This window comes from Mirounga angustirostris, unplaced genomic scaffold (genome assembly GCF_029215605.1).
Source record: "Mirounga angustirostris isolate CCGP_5_RB_7025 unplaced genomic scaffold, mMirAng1.0.hap1 SCAF_13, whole genome shotgun sequence".
Taxonomy (NCBI): Eukaryota; Metazoa; Chordata; class Mammalia; order Carnivora; family Phocidae; genus Mirounga; species Mirounga angustirostris.
In genome coordinates this window covers 94629812-94643297 of record NW_026991721.1, presented here as the reverse complement: position 1 = coordinate 94643297, position 13486 = coordinate 94629812, and the positions used below count along the sequence as shown (strand labels likewise).

Sequence of the window (13486 nt, the reverse complement as noted above, 5' to 3'; positions counted from 1 at the left end):
TCCGTTCTAATGCCAGACAACAGCCCCATGGTTTTCTGTCCCATAACTGGTAAGGGCAAATGACTCTTGCTATATTCCCAGATGTCCAGCCCATCCAGTGGGGGAAGGGCCAGGCCTATTTGGGCTCCTTCCCCCTTTGCCTAGCAAAATATAGCAAGCCCGGCTGCCCGAGGCTGCCAGGAGAAAGCTGCTCTGGGGTTGTTCCACTCTACCTGTCGGAGTGCTCAGGATTCCAAGGCCACAGAGCTGGGCTGGGCAGGCTCACAGGAGGACGGAGCAGGATTCTTAACCTCTTGGGCCTTGGTGCTCTTGTCGGCTCCCAGTCTGTGTTTCCTGTTTCTTGATGGCTCTCCCTGAGGACTGGGAAGTACCCAGGATGGTGCCTCCACCCTGTCTCAGCAGAAGCTACTGACTCAGCTTGGGTCCCGGTGATGCACTTCAGAGGACGCCCTCGTCCCCGGCCCTCCTTCCAGTCCTCATTCCGACTCTAGTTTGGCATGCATCTACAGTAGCAAAGGAGTGGGGGATGCCCCAACCCCAGCCCAACCAGCTCTCCTTTCCTCCACTTTACAGGGTTGGACTTGGGGGAACCTTCTCATGCCCATGCCTGGGGAAGTGAACATCACCATGATCTTCCAGCTCAGCCCCATTCTAAAAGCAGCCGGACTGGGAGGCAGACATTCACTCCTCAGAGGACAGCTAGAATGGGTTGGCCAAGGGCTTGCCGTGCCTGTTAAGTAGAAGTTACTCGCCTTGGAGCGCCGCGTGCCTGCTTCTGGTTTGGGATTGGTGAGAATTTCAAAGATGCCTCCTTCTGGTTTGGGATTGGTGGAAAATCTCCCCTTCCACTTAACTGCTGCCCTACCCCCCCCCCCTTTGGCAAACTGACCAGAGACAGTCCCCAGGAGCTTTAGCAGGGCGAAGTGAACCAGACGCACACGTGGGGAAGGGGTTGTCGGTGTCCAGGCGTCACTCTTAGGCCATATACTGCACAGGGCGCAGAGACGCGGACCTGCTCAAGCAGCCTTTCCTTAGAACACACTGATCAGCACACAGATGGCTCTTCCTGGCACCCTGGGCTGGCAGCTGGCAGCGCCCCCCCACAACTGGCACCCACAGCTGGAGCTCCTCCGCACAGTTGGCGCTCGCTCTACATGTCTGGTGCCCATTCTATCCAGGCTGTCGTTGACACCTCACTTTCTGAGCCCACAACGGCCGCTGACCTCCGCATCCCTCCTCCCTAGTCTCCGACAGGTGGCACGTACCTGCCTCTTCTCCGACGATGGACGAGCGGAGCCGGGCACAAGCATGGAGCTGTGGGTGAGTCCCGGCTGGTACTGGCGCGGCGCGGTGAGCAGCAGCTGACGCAGAGGGCTCCCTGGCCTCGGCTCCTGCCCGCCTCTCCCCCACCTCCGCCGGGGGCCCGGTAAGGACCTCCCCGGGAAATCGGCGCCACCCAGCGGGCAGCCGCCTCATTGCGCCCTGGCCGGCAAAGCCGCGCCGCGCGTCTCGCGTCACTGAGACGCGTCACGGCTATTGGCTTGTTCCTATTGTGGCGTCAGGAGAGCCCCGCCCGGCCGGGGTCTCCCAGGCGACCGGTATATACAGAGAAGCACGTGGAGGAAAAGCGCGCGGGCTCGGAGGGGGTGGAGCGCGACAAGAAGTGGACCGGTAGGTGGCAGGACGGGGACAGCGGGGAAGGTACTGGGGACGAGGAGGGGTTGGGGAGGAGGCTCCGAATTTGAGCCCTAGTGTATATATATCAATTTCCAGGTTTGAGGGAAGGCTAAAGGGTCCGGCTCCTTCCCAAGGCCTGTTCTTCTGCCTCTCCTCCTTTTCTCTCCTCTTAAACACACCCTCTGCTCATTTTGCGAACACGAAGCCAGTGGCTGGTGACGATTGGTGATGGCGCCCTGAATGGGTAAACGGAGGCGCTCAGGTAGTGGAGGGGAGTCTTTTTACTTTTTCAAGAAAAAGCCGAGAGACAACTTTTGACACTCCCATTCGTTGTGTATCCCATGGTGTTGAAGAAAATCGCCCAGCCAGGTAGACTGGTGCCAAGGCAAACCCAGGTTTTCAATTTCACCTGGATTGTCAGTCCTTCCAAGTGTCTTCAGCTCCTTCTCGCGTTCTCCATGGCTGCTATGGCTGTCCATCACCACTCTCCTCAAGTCCTTCCTTGTCTTCTATGTCCCAGAGAAACTGTGGCCAACCAGGAGGGAAATACTTAAATTTCTGCCTTCAAACCTATCTGAGTCCATTCTTACCTCCGCTCCAGGGCAATGAAAGAGGAGGCTTCCCTCTTGTCCAAGATGAATCCCTTTTGATCTCAACTCTTCATACTCCTTGGGGCCCTCATTCCATCACATTTTATGGATAGCTGTTGCATGTACTGGGTACTCTTCTAGGCACAAGGGAAACAGCAGTGAACAAAACAGGCAAAACCTTTGCCTTCAAGGAGAGTACATTCTAGGAGAAGCAGAGGACAATAACAAAATAAGTGAAATCTCTAGTATGTTAGATGGCAGTAGGAGCTATGGAAGCAAATAAAACGGGGGGGATACAGAATGCATAAGGTGTCATCAGAGATGGTCTCAACAAGAGGATGACATTTGAGTGAGCTGAAGGAGGTGAGGGAGTGAATCATCTGGCTATCTAGCTAGGAAGAAGGGTCCTAGGCAGAAGGGGACTGTAAATGCAAAGGTTGTGGTAAGGTGGAAACACACTTGCCATTTTTGAGGAAGAGCAAAAAGGTGGGTGTGGCTGGAGTGAAGAGAGGGAGTGTGAGAGTGAAGAGAGGGAGTGAAGAGAGGTTGACGAGAGCAGGCAGGGATTGTACTACGTAGGACCCTAAGGCCATTTTGATGACTTCCACTTTTACTCTGAGATGGGAGCCATTAGAACATTTTGCGCAGAGGATGGACATGGATCTGACTTTTGTTTTAACAGAATCCTTTCAGCTGATGTATGAGAACACATCTGAGCCAGAGTAGAAGCAGGAGGCCGTTTAGGATGTCACTAAAATGATCTGGTGAGAGATGGTGGTGTCATTGTGGTAGGTGGCAGGAGGGTGGTGAGGAGTGCTTGGGTTCTGGATGTATTTGGAACGTAGAGCCAGTAAGGTTTTCTGATAGATGAGGTGGCGGTCGTGAGAGAAAGGGAGGAATTTTTGGTTTGAACATTAACTGAGAAGGTGGGGTGGGGGGAGGGCAGGAGCTTGGTTTAATACATATTAAGTTTGAGGTGTCTATTAGGTGTGTCAAGGTGTCAAGAAAGCAGTTGGATGTACAACTTTTGCAGGGTCTGGGTTGCAGATAAAGAATTGAGAGTCATTGGCATGTGGGTATTGTTTAAAGCCACGAAAGTCACTAAGGGAGGAAAAATAGAGAGGTGCCAGGACTGAATTCTGAAGCTCTCTGACATTAAATGGCTTTAGAATTGAGTAGGAACCATCAAAGAGACTGAGAAATGGCTATGAAGTAGAGAAGAAAAAATCTGAGGGATGGTGTTATGCCGGAAGCCCAGAGAAGGAAAGTTACCATGGAGGAGAGAAAGATCTGTTGTGTCAAATGCTGTATATGGATTAAGTAACACAAGTCTGGGAATTGATTTCCAAGGGCGTTGGTGACCTTGACAAGAATGGTTTTGGTGGAGTAGTGGGGTGAAAGTCTGTGGATGGGCTCAAGGAAAGATGGGAGGGGATGGGGTACAGTGTGGGCAACTCTTTGGAGGAGTTTTGTGGTAAAGGAAGGAGAGAGGTTGGGTGGGAAGTAAAAGGAGAAGTGAGGTCAAGAAACATTTTTATTATTTTTATTTTTTATTTATTTTTTTAAAGATGTTATTTATTTGACAGAGACACAGCGAGAGAGGGAACAAAAGCAGGGGGAGTGGGAGAGGGAGAAGCAGGCCTCCCGCCGAGCAGGGAGCCCGATGCAGGGCTCTATCCCAGGACCCTGGGATCATGACCTGAGCCGAAGGCAGACGCTTTACGACTGAGCCACCCAGGTGCCCCAAGAAACATTTTTAAATGGGAAAAATAACCGTATGTTTCTCTGATGAGAATGAGCCAGTGGAGAGCAAGCACTGGTGATGTGGGGGAGAGAAGAGAAGAGCCCGAGCAACGTCCTTGAGGTGGTGGGAAGGGAGAAAATCCAGTACAGAAGCCAGGGCACAAAGCTTCCATCCAAAGTACGAAGAGAGAAGGCACCATGCAGGGCCCGGATGCAGGGACGAGGATGGATGTGGTGGAAGTGAGAGGGCACTCTCTCCTGATGGTCTCTTTCTCTCAGTGAAATAGGAGGCAAGGTCAGCTGAGAGTGAGGATGAAGTGGGAGGGGGTGGACATTTAAAGAGAGAGGAGGAGTTATAAATGAGTCGTTGAGGGCACTGGTTCTCACGTGAGTGTGTAACAGAATCATCTAGAGAGTCTGTTAAAGCCCCGCCCAGACTTTCTGATCCCGGAGGTCTGGGGTGGGCGGGAGAACTTGCATTTCTGACAAGTTTCTGGGTGCTGCTGAAGCTGCGGGTCCACGGCCAGCCCTCTGAGAACCACGGTGCCAGAAAGCGGGACAGCGGCCCGACTCTGGAGGTACAGCGGGGTTGTCAGCAACCAGGGCCCGTGTGAGGTTAAAGTCATGGGCTGAAGGTGTCTCCAGTGTTCTTTCTCTTCACACTCACAGTCAGTCACAGCTTCCGAGGCCTGTATCTTTAAAACTTTCATCTTCAGGGCGCCTGGGTGGCTCAGTCGTTAAGCATCTGCCTTCGGCTCAGGTCATGATCCCAGGCTCCTGGGATTGAGCCCCGCATCAGGCCCCCTGCTCCGCAGGAAGCCTGCTTCTCCCTCTCCCACTCCCCCTGCTTGTGTTCCCTCTCTCTCTGTGTCTCTTTGTCAAATAAATAAATAAAATCTTAAAAACAAACAAACAAACAAACAAACAAAAAACCTTTCATCTTCTACTGACTTCCCTTCGCCGTAGAATAGTCTCTAAATTGTTCTCCTTTTAGAAATGAACGTGTTCAATGCAGATTCTAGCCCTCTCCTCTTCACAGCTCTCTTGGAAGAGTCATGCTCCCCATACTTCCCCACCTCCAGGCCCGTGCAGTGCCCACGAGTCCTTTCCTTCCCAGATGTCAGGACACCTCCCTCCCCCGGGCATTACGAGCTCCCATGTGCAATCCTTGTGGGCCTGTTTAATTATAATCAGTTACTGGATCTCTTGCAAATTTGGTGCCTCCCACCATTTCCTTCTCGAAGTCCTCTCTTCCTTTGGGTTTTGTGATACAAGGCTTTTCTGGTTTTCCTCCTGACAGCTCCTTTCTCCTCTTTGCTTCTAGTCTAGCTTATAGCATGTGGTTGTCCTATGTGCAGATTGTAGATTTCCTGGGGTGACCTGATTCCTCTGGTTACTCGCTCTGAGGCCTGAAACATTGATTATCTGTTTCATCACATGTCAAAAAATTAGGTTAGTAGGAAGACCTGCCCCGTGGGGTTGCCTTGAGGATTAAATGAGTTAATACGCGTGAAAAAACTTAACAGCAGTAGTGAGCACACGAGATCACTGTGATCCACTACTCACCCATCAGCTGCTGCATGTGTGGACCCCATGACGCCATAACCCATAGTTTCAGGTAGGTCTCATTCCTGAGCACCGGTCCTCATTATCCAGCTGCTCCTGACATACCTGTGGATACCCCATCAGCATCTCACCCTCAACACATCCAAACCTTCAGCTCCTCATTCTCCACTCAGTTTGCTTCCATTCCTTTATTCCCTACATCTGTGGATGGTGTCCTCTATCCAATTTCCTAGCCGGACATTTGCTGGTTTCCAACTATTCCCCCCCATAATTCTTACAGAGGGATTATCTTAGTCTACCAACTCCGAGATGCAGGAAACATAACGTTTTTCTGTAATATGCCTACATTTCTACTGGGAGTGGTAGACACTTAGTTTCAGACGCTTGAAGGAGTAGCCCCTCCTTTCTCCAAGGATTGCCTGAATCTTGGGAGAGTGTCCTATATGTATTTGCCAGAGCACTAGAGGAAGTGGTCCTTGTTCTTAAATGGACAGCCGGGTATCCACTGAGATGTCTACTGCCTGGTTCCTGCTTGCATGGCTTCTTTGGGTCTGGTGTCTCTGCTACTCCCAGGTTAGTCTTGCACACATAGGAATCATTCTGGGGTAGCGAGAGAGCGCGTGACGCTGTCCAGGGTTCCAGCTGCCTCTAAAAGAGGTTACCCTCTGCAGTCATTTCCTCTTTCTGGGCCCGGGTCTCCTTTCTGAGGCTCTACCCAGGATGTTGGGGTGGAGCCCTATCGCTATCAGATCTCAGAAACCGCTTGAGGTCCCTGAGGACAGGACCCAACATCTGTGCTCTTATTTCTTCCCCTCTGGCTCTTGTCTGCTGGGGGTAATGCCAGTGGGAGGCCTGGCTTTACCCAGGATATTGTCCCTCCATCTCTTGTATAGGTTTCGAGTCCTTTCTGTTTTATTAAGGGCCTAGGCAATTAAAATCCAAAAGCCGGAAGTGGCTTCCCATTTTTTTCCCCTGGTTTTTGCTGTCTCATCCCTTTACTGAGGCATAAGCACAAAAGCTTGGCTGCTTAAAGTGGGACTATGTGGAAAAAAACCCCACATCCTATTTAGAAATATTATCTCATCACATTCCCTACATCTGCTGGGGACCATATCTTTTTGATTCTGTTTCTTTTGTTCCCCTAAGGTTCCCCTTTCCATCCCTATTGCTTCTGTCTTCTTTCAAAGTTTTTATTCTACTTCTCCTGGCTCAGGCAATATTCTTCTCCTCCCCAACCATTGATAGTCGAGGTGCTGAAACAGTGCGAGGTTTTGCATCCGAATACCCTTGATGAAAAATAAGATTAGAATGACTGAGTGATCCTATGAAATGCCTTATACGTATTTTATGTTCACTAACATCAAACACTAAAAACATAGCACGCTAAATAAAGGCAGTATCAGTAACATTTTACAGATCTTAAATTAGCAGTAATGTCTATAATGATCATCCCCAAGTGATTTCACCTTTTTAGGATTGCCCCCATGGTTTCAACAAGTGTGGTAAATCTAGTTTTGATGCATGTGCTATATAGTTGGGGTTTTCCTCATGCCAAGTTTCTTCTCCAAACATCCAGTGCCTTCCTGGCTTCCAGTTGGTGTGATCCCAACCAACTGGTCCCAACTGGTCCCTTCATGTCTTCAAGCCAGCTTTGGGAAGACTTCTATATGGGGAGCCTGCCTGAGACTGGGCTCTATGATTTTTGGCACCTTGGTAAGGAGATACAAGAAAGCCAGCATTTAAAAGTTGTAAGCAGTTTTCAGTTTCAGAGAGAGAGGGCCTTCAATTCACCTTGGGGCTGATCGAGTCTTTGCTTTGGGAAAATCACTACAAAGTGCTTTTGGTTTTCTCAGTGTAAAGCAAGTATCTTACCAATGGGCTGAGAGGAATGTCAAATCTGGTGGAATGGGAATTGTGTTCTTACCTCTTGCTTTTTAGAAGGCAGTGGGGAGAGAAGCATTTCTTTGCCCTCAGTTTATTTTTATTTTTATTTTATTTTATTTTTTAAAGTTTTTTTTTTAAATTTATTTGACACAGAGAGAGATAGCGAGAGCAGGAACACAAGCAGGGGGAGTGGGAGAGGGAGAAGCAGGCTTCCTGCCGAGCAGGGAGCCCGACGTGGGACTCGATCCCAGGACCCTGAGATCATGACCTGAGCCGAAACCAAGAGTCGGACCCTTAACTGGCTGAGCCATCCAGGCGCCCCTCTTTGCCCTGAGCTTTGAGTGTTCTATGCAGAACACTGTTGCTGGGTTGTGGCCCAGCAGGTGTTTACAGGAACCAAGGAGCAAGACAAAGGGCACTGGGGAGGACAGGAGGTGATAGAGGTGAGAAGGAACCGGGTGGACTGTGAGCATCCTACAGACCTGTTGATGTCCCACACAGCAGGCAAACATGGACGTTTCTGAGTGTGCTGAGTTGGCATGTGTTACGAGTATATGAGTGGCTGGTTAGGGTTTAGAGGCATACCACGCCTTTGCGGGTGAGGGTGTGTTTGTGTTCCTCTGAAGGACGTGGATCCACGGTCAGTTGTGCTGCAGGAGGTAAAGAATATTGGGGGGGGGCGCCTTAGACTAGTGGTAAGAAGAAACTTTCCCCTCCGTGGGCCTCACGACACTATGTTCTGGGCTCAGAGGTGTTGGTGTACTCAGAGCATTCCTGGGGCTGGAGGTGAGTGGGGCTGAGAGGGTTCCCCTAAGGGCCCTTTAGTTCTGAAGCCTCCTTTTCATGAGTTCAGCCCACTGCTGAACAGGGCAGTGGTTCAGGCAGCCATGGTTCCCATCTACTGTCCAGCCCAGCTCTGTCCAGCAGAACTTCCGGTGAGGATGGAAATGATTTCTGCTCTGTCTGGTGTGTCAGCCAGTAGTCACATATGCTTTTAAGCACTTGAAATGTGACTGGTCTGACCGAAGAGCTGAACATTTAATTTACGTAAATGTAATTCCTTTAAGTTTACATCTAAGTAGCCACCTGAAGCTAGTGGCTACCATGTTGGGCAGCTCAGGTCTAGATGACGGGAAACTATGAAGCTGTTAAGCCCCAAAACCTGAGCCCAGAGCTGTGATGACAGCTGTTGTCATCTCAGGACACGGAGGTTCCGAGAGGCTGAGTCACCCCCACGTGAGGGGTGGAGCTGCCCCAGAAGGCCCTACGGCAAGAGGGGGCGTGTCCTGACTTCGTCAGGGCTCATGCCCAGAAACTTAGTGGCTCAACACAGTCTATAGGTCAGAAGTCCTGGTGGGATCGGCTGGTTCTCTGGCCAGAGTCTCACGAGGCCAAAATTAAGGTGTTGTGGGGGCTGGCTCTTATCTGGAGGCTCAGGGCAAAAATCCACTTCCAAACTCATTTAGGCTTTTGGCAGAATCTGAATCCTTATGGCTGTAGGTATGAGGTCCCAGTTTCCGTGCTGGCTGCTAGTTGGGATCTCCTGTCTGCTACCAGAGGCTGCCCATACTCCTTCTCAAGTGGCATGTTGACTCTCTCTTGTGCTTCAGATATCTCTGGCTGCTTCTCTTTCTCATCTGCCACTAGCCAGAGAATATTCTCTGCTTTTGAAGGGCTCATGTGATTATGTTAGGCTCTCTCTCTTTCTCTCTCTCTCTCTCTCTTTTTGGGTGGGGGGCAGAGGGAAAGGGAGAGAGAGAATCTTAAGGGAAGGGTTAATCATTTTTTTTAAAGATTTTCTTTTTTTAATTTATTAATTTGAGACAGAGAGATAGAGAGCATGAGCAGGGGGAGGGGCAGAAGGAAAGGGAGAAGCAGGCTCACCGTTGAGCAGGGAGCCCGATGTGGGACTCGATCCATGACCTGAGCCGAAGGCAGAGGCTTAACCATCTGAGCCACCCAGGCGCCCCTGGGGGGAGGGCTTAATCTTAATCGATGTGGGGCTCGGTCTCACAACTCTGAGATCGTGACCTGAGCCGAAATCAAGAGTTGGATGCTTAACGGACTGAGCCACCCAGGCGCCCCAATAATATCCCTCTTTTAAGATCAACTATGCCATATGACATAACATAGTCATGGGGAAGACATCTCATCTCATTTATGGACTCCAGGGATTAGGAGGTAGGGAATCTTGGGAGGCTATTTTTAGAATTCTGCTACCACACCCACTTTTTGATAGGACTTTTTTATATTATCTACTTTTCTCCAACCTGTCTCATCTTCCCTCCGTCTTCTCAATCAGCCAATGACCTTGCTGCTTGTGTGAGAACCCCTGACCTTCCCACCTTCAGGTTCACAAACCTCCCCACCTCCACACGTGCCTTCTTTGCCTTTCCTCCTCCTAGATCCCTTCCTCTGGGCTTCCTAAGGACCCTGTTTTGTTGTTTTCTTCTTCCTCTCTTTTGTCAATTTTTCTCTGCTCCAGGAATAATCACCATCAACATACAGCCATGCTGTAGTATCTCCTATCTTAAAAACAAACTAAGCTCTCCTGGACTCCACCTGCAACACCAGTCACAGTCAGATTTCCTGGAAAAGCAGTCCACACACTCCCACTTACCTTCACTCATCACTGCAGTCTGGCTTCTGTTACCAGAACCCCATTGAACTGCTCTTGTTAAAGTCACTGTCTGGTTATCTGTTGCTATATCACAAACCACTTCAAAATTTAGTGGGTTTCAACAATTTATTAATGTATGTCATGCTGCTGTGGTTGATGGAAATTCTCACTTGAGGTTTCTTTCTCACGAGGTTGCGGTCAGTAGCAGCTGGGCCTGGAGTCATCCAAAGGCTCAGCTGAGCTGGACTTCCCAAGACAGTGCACTGACATGACTGGCAGTTGATGGTGGCTATTGGCTGGGAGCTTAGCTGGGTCTGGTGACTGGAGTGCCTACGCATGGCCACCATGTGACTTAAACTCCCAGAATGGCAGCCGGGTTCTAAGAGGGAGTGTCCCAGGAGTGAGCATTCCTGGAGAACCAGGTGGAAGTTGCAAGGCTTCTTATGACCTAGCCTTGGAGGTCATGCAGCATGACTTCTCCTGTATGCTGTTGGTCATAAGCAAAACACAGGGCCATGCCAGGTTCAAGGGGAAGGGCTCACAACAGAGGCATGGTTTGTTGAGGTTTATTGAGGGGGCCATCTTTGGAGACTAGCTACCATAGTCACCAACAACTTGGTCCTCGTCATCTTCTTGACCTTTTTTTTTTTTTTTTTTAGTTTTATTTAATCATCTTACTTGACTTCTTAACAGCAGTTGACCTAATTGATTGCTCTTTTTCAAAACTTTCCCTTCTCTGGCTCCACAGACCCCTGGCTTTCCTCTTCCCTCTCTGGCTCCTCTTTAATCTCCTTTGCTTCCCCCAGAACTTGAAATATTGGACCACCTCAGATTCTAGGCCTAGGCTTGATTATTTCTCTGTAATGTCTCCCTGCATAATCTTACTTGTCCCATGGTCAGTGCCTACCACCCAAATGCTGATGTCTCCCAAGTTTTACCTCTAACGCTGCCTTTTCCCCTCTGCTCAGAACTGGGATATCCAGCTGTCTTCTTGTTACTTCTATTTGGATGTCTGATGGGTATTGCCGATTTAATACATCCATTTCCCCACCCCCGTACCCCCCCAGCCTTTTCTATCTCAACAGATGGCATCATTATCCATTCACTGCCCAAGCAAAAACCTAGGGGTCATTTGGGATTCTTTCTCCTCTCCTTCCAACACTTCCACTTCCATCCAAACCACTAGTAAGTAAGTCCTCTCTGTTCTTTGGGGCAGACTTCAACATATTTCTTTTTTTTTTTTTTAAAGATTTTATTTATTTACTTGAGAGAGAATGAGAGAGAGAGAGCACATGAGAAGGGGGAGGGTCAGAGGGAGAAGCAGATTCCCTGCTGAGCAGAGAGCCCGATGTGGGACTCGATCCAGGGACTCCAGGATCATGACCTGAGCCGAAGGCAGTCGCTTAACCAACTGAGCCACCCAGGCGCCCCCAACATATTTCTTTAAATATATTTTTTATTGCCTAGCACTGATATATTTATAGAGAAAAAAGAGTATTATATTCCTAGGTTTATTACATAAAAACAGTCTGTTTCCCCATTCTGAATTCTCATTTCCCAAAGCAACCACTCTCAACTATTTTGGTTAGTTTTTCTGCCATTTACGTCTGTACTTTAGAATTTCTCGTATAGATAACTCTTTCCTGCGTTTTCAGTTTCTAGTATTATCTGTTTACTTTCACCCGTGGGAATGAGGTTTAGCTTTCTTATATGCCTGTTTTGTGCCCCCCCCCCAAAACACACTTACCCTTCTTGCATCTCCAGGACTGTGTTATCACAACTTTTGGTTAAAGTTTCGTGCTCATGACAGTTCAGTGTTTATATATGAGGATGACTATGTGAGTGTTGTTTAGAGCCAAGCCGGGTAGTGTGCTCTGATAAGAATTCCTTTATTCCTCCCTCCGGAGTTAGTACTTGCCATCTTTTTTTGGGTGTGTGCTTGCTGTTGAGAATTAAAAATATTTTAAAATAATTATAGATTTATGGGATGTTGCAAAAATAGCATAAAGAGGTCCGGTGGACCCTCCACCTGGTTTTCCCCAGCAGTAACATCTTAATAGCCATCGTACGTCAGAGTGGGGAAACAGATGTTGTAAAATCCACAGACCTTATGCAGATTTCACCAGGCCTCTCAGTTTTAACTGCGTGTACCTGAAAGTCACCACTTCCCTCCACTTTGACCGCTACAATTCTTGTCCAAGCTGCCGTAGTGTCTCCTAGGATTACTGTAATAGTCCTTATACTGTTGTCCTTCTCCAATCCATTTCCCACTGAGCAGCAAGAGGGATCGTCTAAAAACATTATTAGGTAGGTCAAATCCTTTATCACCTCCCTGTCGCCCTTAGAATAAAATGCAAACTTTTCACTGTGACCTGCAATGCCCCAAGGGACCTGGCTCACTTCAGGGACATCAGGGTGTACCATCTCTTGCCTGGACACCTTGAGTACGCCCTTACTGTTCCTCTCAGCCTGCAAGCACTCCTGCTGTTTTTGAAAAGGCAGGCTTCTCTTCGAGGTCTCTGCCTCACATCCCCTCCTCAGGCTCTCCTGGGTTGTCTTAACTAAAGTGTCCCCTTATCACCTCCTACATGGAGATGATCCCAGTCTATACTGATGAGACTTAACTCATGGGTTTACTTAATGTCCATCCTCTGTAGATAGCGTTCGTTTTGTGGGTAGGAACTTGTCTGTCTCGTTCACTACTCTGTTCCCATCATCCCGCCCAGGGAATTATACTTTCTGGCATGGAGTGTGCACTTAGTGAATGTGTGAATGAATACTGACTGGGTCAGGGCTCCTGATGATGGGCCCATGTGCTCAGGGAGCTGTTATAACAACCAGCCGTGGTGAGTTGCCCTAGAAGAGAGGCCAAGGCCTGTCCTCAGACTGAACACACAATAGCTTCCCCTCTCTCTTCCCATGTTTTTCCGGATACAGAAGAAATAAAATAATGTTTCTTTCTTTGTAATCAGCTTATAAAACCATAGAGCTCGCTTTTTGTGCTAACTCCTGCTCATGACTTCTCCTCTGGGAAGCCCTTTAGCCTGGCTACTTATGTATTCCCATGTTACCTTAGAGAGGTCTAATTGACATTTAATGAAATTCACCCATTTTCAATATGTAGTTTGATGAGTTTTGACCCAGCAAACATGCATTCATGTAAGCATGCTTTTTATTTATTTATTTATTTTAAAGATTTTATTTATTTATTTGACAGAGAGAGACACAGCGAGAGAGGGAACACAAGCAGGGGGAGTGGAAGAGGGAGAAGCAGGCTTCCCGCAGAGCAGGGAGCCTGACGCAGGGCTCGATCCCAGGACCCCGGGATCATGACCTGAGCCGAAGGTAGACGCTTAAAAGCTGAGCCACCCAGGCGCCCCCAGTTCTTTGCTTCTTACTGGACTGT

The 13486-nt window shown here is 48.9% G+C and overlaps 1 long non-coding RNA gene across 2 annotated transcripts in view; it reads left to right on the top strand.

Annotated features, from left to right (window-relative positions):
- The window catches only part of LOC123857729 (uncharacterized), a 259889-nt gene that overhangs the window by 15906 nt on the left and 230497 nt on the right, over positions 1 to 13486 (top strand). For both annotated transcript variants that reach the window (XR_010407092.1, XR_006793954.3), the window contains exons 2-3: positions 574 to 789; positions 1245 to 1671. This is a non-coding gene — a long non-coding RNA (uncharacterized LOC123857729). The remainder of the gene's footprint in view (positions 1 to 573; positions 790 to 1244; positions 1672 to 13486) is intronic.